This window comes from Aricia agestis, chromosome 6 (genome assembly GCF_905147365.1).
Source record: "Aricia agestis chromosome 6, ilAriAges1.1, whole genome shotgun sequence".
NCBI classification, from domain to species: Eukaryota; Metazoa; Arthropoda; class Insecta; order Lepidoptera; family Lycaenidae; genus Aricia; species Aricia agestis.
The window spans coordinates 15405123-15415305 of record NC_056411.1 but is presented as its reverse complement, the minus strand read 5'-3'; the positions used below and the strand labels follow the sequence as shown (position 1 = coordinate 15415305).

At 35.6% G+C, this 10183-nt stretch overlaps 1 protein-coding gene across 1 annotated transcript in view; it reads left to right on the top strand.

Moving 5' to 3' along the window:
- The first annotated feature begins 3483 nt into the window (after positions 1 to 3483).
- The window catches only part of LOC121727932 (tetratricopeptide repeat protein 28), a 72617-nt gene continuing 65917 nt past the window's right edge, over positions 3484 to 10183 (top strand). Inside the window, exon 1 of the mRNA XM_042115996.1 lies at positions 3484 to 3728. The gene's annotated coding sequence lies outside the window, so the exon portion shown is untranslated. The remainder of the gene's footprint in view (positions 3729 to 10183) is intronic.

The window sequence follows — 10183 nt, the reverse complement described above, 5'->3', positions numbered from 1 at the left end:
ATTTTTATAGCCAAATTATTAATTGATGTGACATTTTTAGCACTAATGCCTTATATGGCACGCCGCACGAATAAGGAATTAATAAACTTATAAATTATCTTTTTAGCTTACAAAAATACCGATTGAAAAGCCCAAAAAACGTTGTTCAATACTTACGTATTTAATGTTAAATCCACGTGTTTGAGGCATTCTTTGACCATTCTCATGGTTTATTATTTAGCGGAACCACAAAACTCAACAATATCTAGCATTAAATGTTCACTAAAAACCTTTATAATCACTTTTATTACATGAAATATGCAGACCGACTCCTTTGTTATGTCCTAGTAAGTAGGACATAACATTACACGCTTTTGATGCTTATACACCGATATAAGGCTCTCTCCAGTCTATAGTACCTCAATGGTCAAGTTAAACGCGGGAAAATAAAACTTTCGTAAAAAATTTGCATCATTTAACAAAATCGTTATGTCCAAAGTAGGATAAAATAACAGTCATTACAATATTTCAGTAGTGGAACACTTTATACTTTGATGGTAAAAATAAAGTTTGTGGTTTTTATACGACGTACCTACTTATATATAAATAGTTCTAATAATGGAATTACAATCATAGACTTATAATATACATTATAGGTTTATAATGGAATTAATATTGAGGGGCATATTTCACGTTACATAAAAATAGAGTATTTTTTATCAGGTTGCGGTGTAACCAAAATCTTTTTGTCGTCATGTAATGGTCATCGCGTACGCCTAGGTTTTGCAAATGAAAAGAAAAAATTAAGAATAATGCAAAAGAATTTTTAATATTACTTTTTATGATACACAATGTGTAAAAATCGGATTTTTTATAAGCTAGGTTTTTATAAAGAATAAAAAATTTATAATTTTTAGTTGTGAAAATATTGTATTGCAAACAAATGGCGAAAATTCGTTTTCTTAATATTTGAATTTTATAGATAAAAGTACTAGATAATATACTTAATTCTGTCTACTCTGGTAGGGACATAAACATGATCCAGGGGGGGGGGGAGGGGTGCAGCTGCCCCCCCCCCCCCCCCTCGGTACGCCCATGAACGTAACGCAAAATTTATTGGAGGTCTTGTAAAATGCTACGGCGCGTTGCATAAGGGCTGATATTTATACAACGCGTTAAGTTTTATTAGGAAATCCCTGAAAAAAACGAAAACGTTTATGTTTTATTAGGAAATCCCTGGATTGTGTTGTACGTTAGGTACCTACTATTATTTTTGTTTCCGAAGTAGGCAAATCGCAAGCCTTTCGTTTACATTTTATGAAATCCCTCGACTTTCTGTATACGGTACCTAATCATTTAAATTAAACAAATGCCATACAGTTTTTGCTAGCCATCAGAATAATCCAAACTCAAGAACATGTGCAACCTGTGGGATCTATTTCACATCCTAAAAGATAATATTGTTAGCGCATAATCGTTACGCGCAGGCGTTGCCGCCTGTATACAGAGTGTTACAAAACAAAAACCATTTTTTTTTCAACTTTTGTAACGGAAAATTAATGGCACTGAGGTGCTTGTTGCGCATACTAATCACAAAAAAAAATTTCTCTGTTAGCACTGCTACTTTCAAAGTGAACTACATACAAGGTACACATACACACTCTAAAGTATTATCACTTAGTTTTGTTACACCCTGTATAATATACTTAAATCGTACTAAGTAGGTTTTGCTTACAATTATTAATTAATATTTAAATCTCGCTGCCGCTGCAGTGCGCATCCCCTATCTTGTCCTCTAACTCCCCTGTGCCCTATATCTTGTAACCTGACCTCTGTCGCCTGTCCCTAGCCTTCAAATCTTTTTTTTTCCTAGTCCTCTGCGTCCTGAGGTCCTGTCCCTTGCTATTATGCTACCAATTTAAATATCACGTATTAACCGAACAAAAAAATTGCGTCTCTATTTCTCGAATAACACCTTGCTTATATCTAGATCAAAATGAATTGGAACGAAATAGGCACTAGGACGCTGCTAAGCTTATTTTGTGTAGGTACCATCCTACAAAATATTTACGTATTGAGTTATGAATGAAGTAATGGTCAAAGATCGTTCAGAATAAGGGGCTGTTTCACTACTTCCTGATAAGTGCCGGTTAGGCTATCCATAATTACTTAACTTGACAGATGGAGTATGGAGAATCTGACAAAATAAGTTGCGGATAGTCTATCTGGCACTTATCAGGAAGTGGTGAAACAGGCCCAGAGTATGGAGTATCTGTCAGATAAGTTGTGGATAGCCTATCCGGCATTTATCAGGACGTGGTGAAGCAGGCCCTTAATATAATAATTTATCAGTTACCTACGAGTGGATGGGCGCAATTCCGTTGCGAAGAAATTCGTTCATCGCGCGGGAAGTATACTTTTTTTTCTCCCGTCTCTCAAAGTATCTTCATAAACTAAACATTATATCTACTTAGATTAGTTTAGCGGCTAAACGTGAGCTTTTCATAATTCAACAACAAAAAATTTTGTGGGTTAGTACACAAATGCTCACTAGCGACCACTTATGAGTAATAGTAAGTATACATAGTTATGTATGTTTCAGTCGAAAACTCGGTGCGGTCTGAGCGAGCTTTTGATTTCATTGAAGCGTCCACGAGCTTGTGGCCTTCAAGGTGATAGCGGGTCACATTCCGGCGAGCGAGACAGACGGTGCAAGCGAGATAGCGCTATACCGAGCTTTTACAATGGCAGCCGAGCGGTGTTGCCAGGATAAGTAAGTTAAATAATTTTGGTATAGTTTATAGTAACTGTTAGAGTTTGAATTTTGTGCACAGTACAACTTTTTTATATTTTTTTTGTTGTTTTTGTTTACATTATTATTGCATTTTTCTCCACTTTTTAATTTTATAAACATTTCCTTTCATTTGTTAGCATTGAATTTGGCATAAATGACAGAAATATGAAAACGTCGAGTAGGTATATATTATACCTAATAGTAATAATTTTAACTGCGGGTTTCTCACATTTGATTATTAAATAATTTTGAAAACGACACTGGGACTAACTTAGAAGCAGGGCCCCCGCTACCATATGTGCAATGTGTGCAATGCACACGGGCGCCACCCTCTAGGGGCGCCAAATTGCCATCTTTAGGGGCGCGGGCGCCAAAACCAAGGGCCCAAAAATTGCATAAAAGGGGCGCCAAAATCCTTTTTTTGCACACAGACGCCAGTAGCACTTATACGGGTGCTTAGAAGTAGATAATATGAGATTTTTATCATAGTTACTTACTTTAAAAGTAACATATTATGTAGAAATAATAATTTAGTAACTATCTATACATTTCATATAATAATTGTTAAGTATTATTAAAAACGACGTGTGTAGAAAAAATCGTGCATTAAATTTAAATTTCTACCAAATGATTTCTGGTATATTTCATAGTTTATACCATTTTATGGCAACACTGTCCCTCTATAGCTCAGTCAAGCCGGGTTGCGCTTGCGCATACTGACATGTTTCTGTGCGCTGTTCAATAAAATCTTAAAAACTTTGATTTCTACACGGTTTTTAGTAGAAAATAACTTACGATCATCTAAATATCATAGTGTTGAAGTGTAAAGTGTTAGTATTATAGTTTACAGTGCAGAAGTGTAATAATTGTTCATGAGTATGTTTTCCTCCATCTAACTACCATGTTTGAAACCAAGAAATGGGTTTATAATTGGCCTAAATCAGAGGCTGAGATGGTAAGATATATTATTAGATCCACTAATACGAAAAGTTTCCTGTCCGTCTGTGCTTTTATTATACCGCACATTTATAATTGAATTGGTTTCGTACGGATTTATGTGAGTTTTCCATGTGAATTCTTAATGAAACACAATACTTGTGTTTGTCGAACCGAGCTGTTTAATTGATTTAAATAAAATTTACGAACTTTTTCCAAAAACCGGTTGTTCATCTATAAACATAGGAAAGTTGCTCATTTTCCGGTAGCTATAACTTATGCATGTTTATTTATATAAATATTTCAATAAAAATAAAATGCAAAATATTATGCTTCTTCTATATTATCCAACATCCTTATTTCTATGGTATGGTAGTTTATGTAAAAGACATCAACGCGCGCGCGGCTGTTCAATGTTCATTCCTATTGAGAAATAACATTCCTATTATTAAGGAGCGTTGAAAACTATCAATTACTGAGTGACCCGGTGAACTTCGTATCACTTCCCTTCTTACATAAACATTTCCTGGACTACCACCAATATTTCAACACTAAAGTTCAGCGGTTCTCGAGTTTCAGCAATTACTATTTACTAACAAAATTTTAAATTCAAAACGGGACCATAAATGTTACTAAGACTTCGTTGTCTATCTGTCTGTCCGTCTGTCTATCTGTATGTATGTGTGTCTCCAGGCTGTATCTCAAGAACCGCTATAGCTAGACTTCTGAAATTTTCACAAATTATGTGTAGGTATTTGTTGCCGCTGTAACAACAAATACTTTTAAAAAAATTGAATTAATATTTAAGGGGGGCTCCCATACAACAAACGTGATTTTTTTGACCTTTTTTGCTCGATATCAATAATGGCAACAGGTAGGCACCTGGGCTAAAATTCACAAAATACTTATTTGTATTTATATACTTTAATAATTAACAATAAAATTTAAATAAAAAAATGCACCTTTTGTCTATTTTTGCCCTGTAATGGTACAGAACCCTTGGTCTCGCACTTGGCCGATTTTTTGTATAATATCACTAGCTGTCCCGGCAAACGTTGCTTTGCTATAATATGAATCAAGTATTTCGCCCATATTATTTCATTGAAGTGACTAAATATGTATGTTACCATGGCAACGTCCATCGCTATCCCTTCACACAAACAATTGATCGCCGTCAGACTCGTGTTGTAATAAACCATTATATTTTATTCAACAAATGCACTTATCAATATAATAACGTCGTATCCTACTAATAAGGGCGCTGTTGCAAAAACCCTACTTTACTCCGTCCTCCTTAAGTATCCGCGATCGCGTGAAATTCAAAAATCACGTAAAGCACGAGTATTTTAGGAACATTATGTTTTGCCAAAACCAAAAGTAGCCTTTGTTACTCTTCATTCTTTCGACTAAGTATGTGCTAAAAATCATGTCGATAAGTTGCTTCGCTAGGATGTGAAGGAAGGAAAAACAAACATACTTTCCCATTTATACTTTAAGTATAAATGGGAAAGTACAAGTATAGCATAATGATTATAGGTAAAAGAAAACTCTGGCTGTTTCTGGCTCTTGGTTTAGCTTATGAGTAGTTACAATATGACGGAGCGGTGCCGATTCTACTTCAACATTAGCTTAGCATGATAACGCCAATATTTTGTATTCTAAATCAAATTCTTTTATGAGACGATATACGACATCCCTCGTGTCCTTTTGCAAGAGTGTGATGACCGATGATACATCATCAGCACAGCTCAAGAGATGTACTCAAAATTTTGGGTTCGTTCAGTTACTCACAGTTCGTCCAATAAACCAAAAAAAATAATAGTAAAAAAAAAAAAGTTTCGTTACACTCACTCTCGATACACCAAAAGCTCTTTTCCTAAATTTTTAATAAAAAAGAAACTTTTATTTTCAATTCTTTCAGGCACCGGGGACTGTTTTCGTTTTCTAAAACCTAAAAATACAAAAAAAAAATCAAATTATATTGTGGAATATTATTTTATATTTAAATATTCTTGTAGCACACTACCTTTTACTATTTTTCTATACGGCGGAAAAAGCCACAAAGTTCACTGCGGCTTTTTAACAAAATTAAAACAAAACATGGTTAGTTTATAAAAGGCAAATTCATGTAATAATTTTTCCAATAATTACTGTTCAACTAAAGAAAAATTAAAGAAATAAATTTCGTACATAGAAAAAGGCAACAAAAGCCGTTAGGGCAAACGATTCCCTAGTACTAGTACTAAGAGACGATTCCGTGGAAAAAGGCCACAGACGCAATAGTGTCTTTTTTCCAGGTAATTACTTTTAAGAATGTAAAACATTTTTTATACTTACTGTGTGTTCCCTTTTAAGGTTAACACAAAGTAATTTAAACAAAAAACAGTGCAATGACGCATACGCGAGTTCGCGGAGTAAGGGCGTGGTGGCGCGAGCGCCCCGTCCCCGCCCCGCGCGTCCTTTCACGCACTCCAAGAAAACGGTCACTGAAGCCTTTGTTGCTTTTTTCGCCGGGGAATTTAAAAGCTAACAAATGTGGCATTTTTTAAAACTTCATTTACTGGTAATTAAAATTAACTTTTTACTATTTTTTACATTGAAGGTTATAGATAATGAGCTGCCGATTTCAATTTTGCAATAAAAATAAAAAGCCATAGTGACCAGGGCGCCCTTATTCGTAGGATACGACGATAAGTACCCAGTAACCGATTCTCAGACCCATTATAAAGACGAAAGTTTGTTTTAATGTATGGATGTATGGATGTTTGTTACTCTTTCACGCAAAAACTACTAAACGGATTTTAATGAAACTTTACAATAATATAGCTTATACATCAGAATAACACATAGGCTACAATTTTAACTGACTTTCAAAATGGGGGAAGTGTTATGTTCGTTTTTTTATGAACGACGATTACTCCGCCGTTTGTTAACCTTCAAGTTGTGACTTATGAACCTATAATGACCCTGTTATTGGTACTTTTCATAGTCTTTTAGATCGAGACTCTTAATTAGATTATAAACCTGAAGAGTATGTTTGCTTGAACGCGTTAATCTCAGGAACTGCAGGTCTGATTTAAAAACTACTTTCAGACTTCAGTGTTTGATTTATCTCTCATTCTCATCAGCTCATTTATCGAGTGAGACTATAGGCTATATATTATTACGCTAAGACTAAAACGACCGAAGAAACTCAGGAAAATGTGGGAAAAGCGGGGGAAATATTAGAAATTATGAACTACTGGAGCAATTTTAATAGCAATATTTGGCACAGATATAGAGTAGACCAAGTGAAGGGAGTAGGGACATAAGCTATTTTTATGGGAAAATGTACGGTTTCCGTAAAATTCCTAATTTACGCGGGCGAAGCCGCGCGGGACATCTAGTATGCATATAAAATTTGGTTAAAATCAGTAAAGCCGTTTCGGAGGAGTACGATGACTAACATTGTGACATGAGAATTTTATATTAAGATAACTAAAACGTATCTCTCGTATTTCTATTATTATAAGATCAAATCAGGTAAGCGCTCACGCCTCAATTACAGACCGACCGACATATACACTTTCGCATTTATAAGTAGAATATTACATGGATATGGGAACATAAAAAAAACAAAAGCCGACGCCGGCTTTTCTATTTCACCAAAATTTGATTATCGCGCGCAAATTTCCGGGATAAAAAATATCCCATGTCCTTTCTCGGGACTTAAAGTATCCCCAAACAAAATTTCAGCAAAACCGGTTCAGCGATTTGGGCGTGAAGATGTAACAGACGGGTACACATTCACATTTATAATATTAGTATGGTTAACGTGGATATTAAATATCAGCCATGAGTTGCGGTAATCGACGAAGCTCAATATATCCGTAGAAAGCTTTCCACAGCCACAGCGCATAACGCTAAATAGTAAAAAGTTCTCCAACCTGTTCCGTCAAGCCTTAGATTGCTCACTCACAATAATTACCGAGCATCATCATCATTATCATCGAAGAAGTGCTTTTTCGGAGACCTAAGAGGATCCCTTTGGAGGGAGTTTTTTTTTATGAAATAAGGGGGCAAACGATCAAACGGGTCACCTGATGGAAAGCAACTTCCGTCGCCCATGGACACTCGCAGCATCAGAAGAGATGCAAGTGCGTTACCGGCCTTTTAAGAGGGAATAGGGTAATAGGGGAGAGTAGGGAAGGGAATAGGATAGGGGATTGGGCCTCCGCTAAACTCACTCACTCGGCGAAACACAGCGCAAGCGCTGTTTCACGCCGGTTTTCTGTGAGAACGTGGTATTTCTCCGGTCGAGCTGGCCCATTTGTGCCGAAGCATGGCTCTCCCACGTTGAAGTTGGTAAAAGGCCACCATTTATCCTTCACGTGGTCTACTTCTTACCTGTGCCAAATAACAGAAAAATTGCTCCAGTAGTTCATGAGATAAGCCCTTTCAAATAATTTGCCCAGTTTTTTTCCACATTTTCCTCTATTTCCTCGCTCCTATTAGTCTTAACGTGATAAAATATAGCTTATAGCCTTCCTCGATAAATGGTCTATCTAATAATTAAAGATTTTTTTAATCGGGCCAGTAGATCCTGAGATTAGCGCGTTCAAACAAACAAACTTTATAATATTAGAAAGTAAAGAAGTATTAACTAACTAGCTGTTGCCCGCGACTTCGTCCGCGTTAGCATAGTAAATCACACCCCAAGTATTATTTATTGTACAAAAATATTCAATATACAGAATTGACTTTCCTACGATTTTATTATATACTAGCTGTTGCCCGCGACTTCGTCCGCATTAGTATAGTAGACTGTAGATCACGTCCCAAGTATTATTTATTGTACCATCGAAGAAGTTGATTCCTATGCAATTGACAGACCAACGTTATTTGGTCGAATATGTTAATTCAATGTTAATTGTGATCTGTCAGCTGGGTTTGACATAACGCAACCAAACTACTTAGGTCCCCGATTTGCATAGGAATCAACTTCTCTGATAGTACAAAAATATTCAATGTACAGAATTGACTTTCCTACGATTTTATTATATATAGATGTTCCGCGCGGCTTCACTTGCGTAATTTAGGAATTTCACGCGTCCGTATTTTTCATATAATTTCCCCCGTTTTTTCCACATTTTCCTCTATTTCTTCGCTCCTATTAGTCTTAGAATAATAAAATATAGCTTATGACCTTCCTCGATAAATAGGCTATCTAACACTGAAATAATTTTTCAAATCGGACCAGTAGTTCCTGAGATTAGCGCGTTCAAATAAGCCCTTTCAAATCACTTCCCCCGTTTTGCCTCACTTTCCTCTATTTCTTCGCTCTTATTAGTCTTAGCGTGATAAAATATAGCCTATAGCCTTTCTCAACAAATGGGGTATGTAACACTGAAAGATTTTTTAAATCGGACCAGTAGTTCCTGAGATTAGCGCGTTCAAATAAGCCCTTTCATACAATTCCCCCCGTTTTTTCCACATTTTCCTCTATTTCTTCGCTCCTATTATATTTAGCGTGATAAAATATATCCTATAACCTTCCTCGATAAATGGGCTATCCAACAGTAAAATAATTTTTTTAATCGGACCAGTAGTTCCTGAGATTAGCGCGTTCAAACAAACAAACAAACTCTTCCCAATTATAATATTATTATAAGTATAGATAACCTAGTTACACCGTTTAGTGATTCATGTAAGTACAAAGGGAAGGCAACTGGCAAGAGACCTAGATGATGCAATTGCTTGACTATAATAAATACGTTAATTAAGTATTTTGAGTACTTATGTCGACAGCATTTTCTATATTTAACTTGCTGTCGAACGCAGTGCAATTCGACTAAGTACCCAGGTAGAGGTAGAATTACATCACAAAGTTGCAGAAACGTTCAGAAACAATGTATGAATGTTTAATTAAATTACCTCTAAGTATAGAACCTGGCGTTTGGCTTACAAACTTGTCACATTTCAGAATACGGCAATAATTATGTAAAATGATTTTATATTGTCCGTACTAATATTATAAATGGGAAAGTGTGTCTATCTGTGGCCTCTTTACACCCAAACCACTTGAATTTTGTTCAAATTTGGTAAAGACACTTTGTCTCCCGGAAAAGGACATAGGATAATTTTTATCCAAAAAAAGAAATACGGTTCCTACGCGATTAATGAATTCTGGCGCTAGAGAATTGCGGGCGTAATCCGTCCGAGGAAATTTTGAGTTTCTTCTACAAATAAATCTAAGTATAAGCAAAAAATTCAATTAAAAAAAGTATTGAGAACAGTAAAATATTAAGAAAATCTTTATTGTTCATTAACTACACGTATTCATTAAAAAAATCGGCCAAGTGCGAGTTTGACTCGCCCATGAAGGGTTCCGCAGCAGCAATAAGGTTTATTTTTATTAAATTAAGAGGTTTTTGATTTATTTTCATATATCAGTTGATTTAGTGAAAGTTAAATTAAGGTTTACCATTTAATACG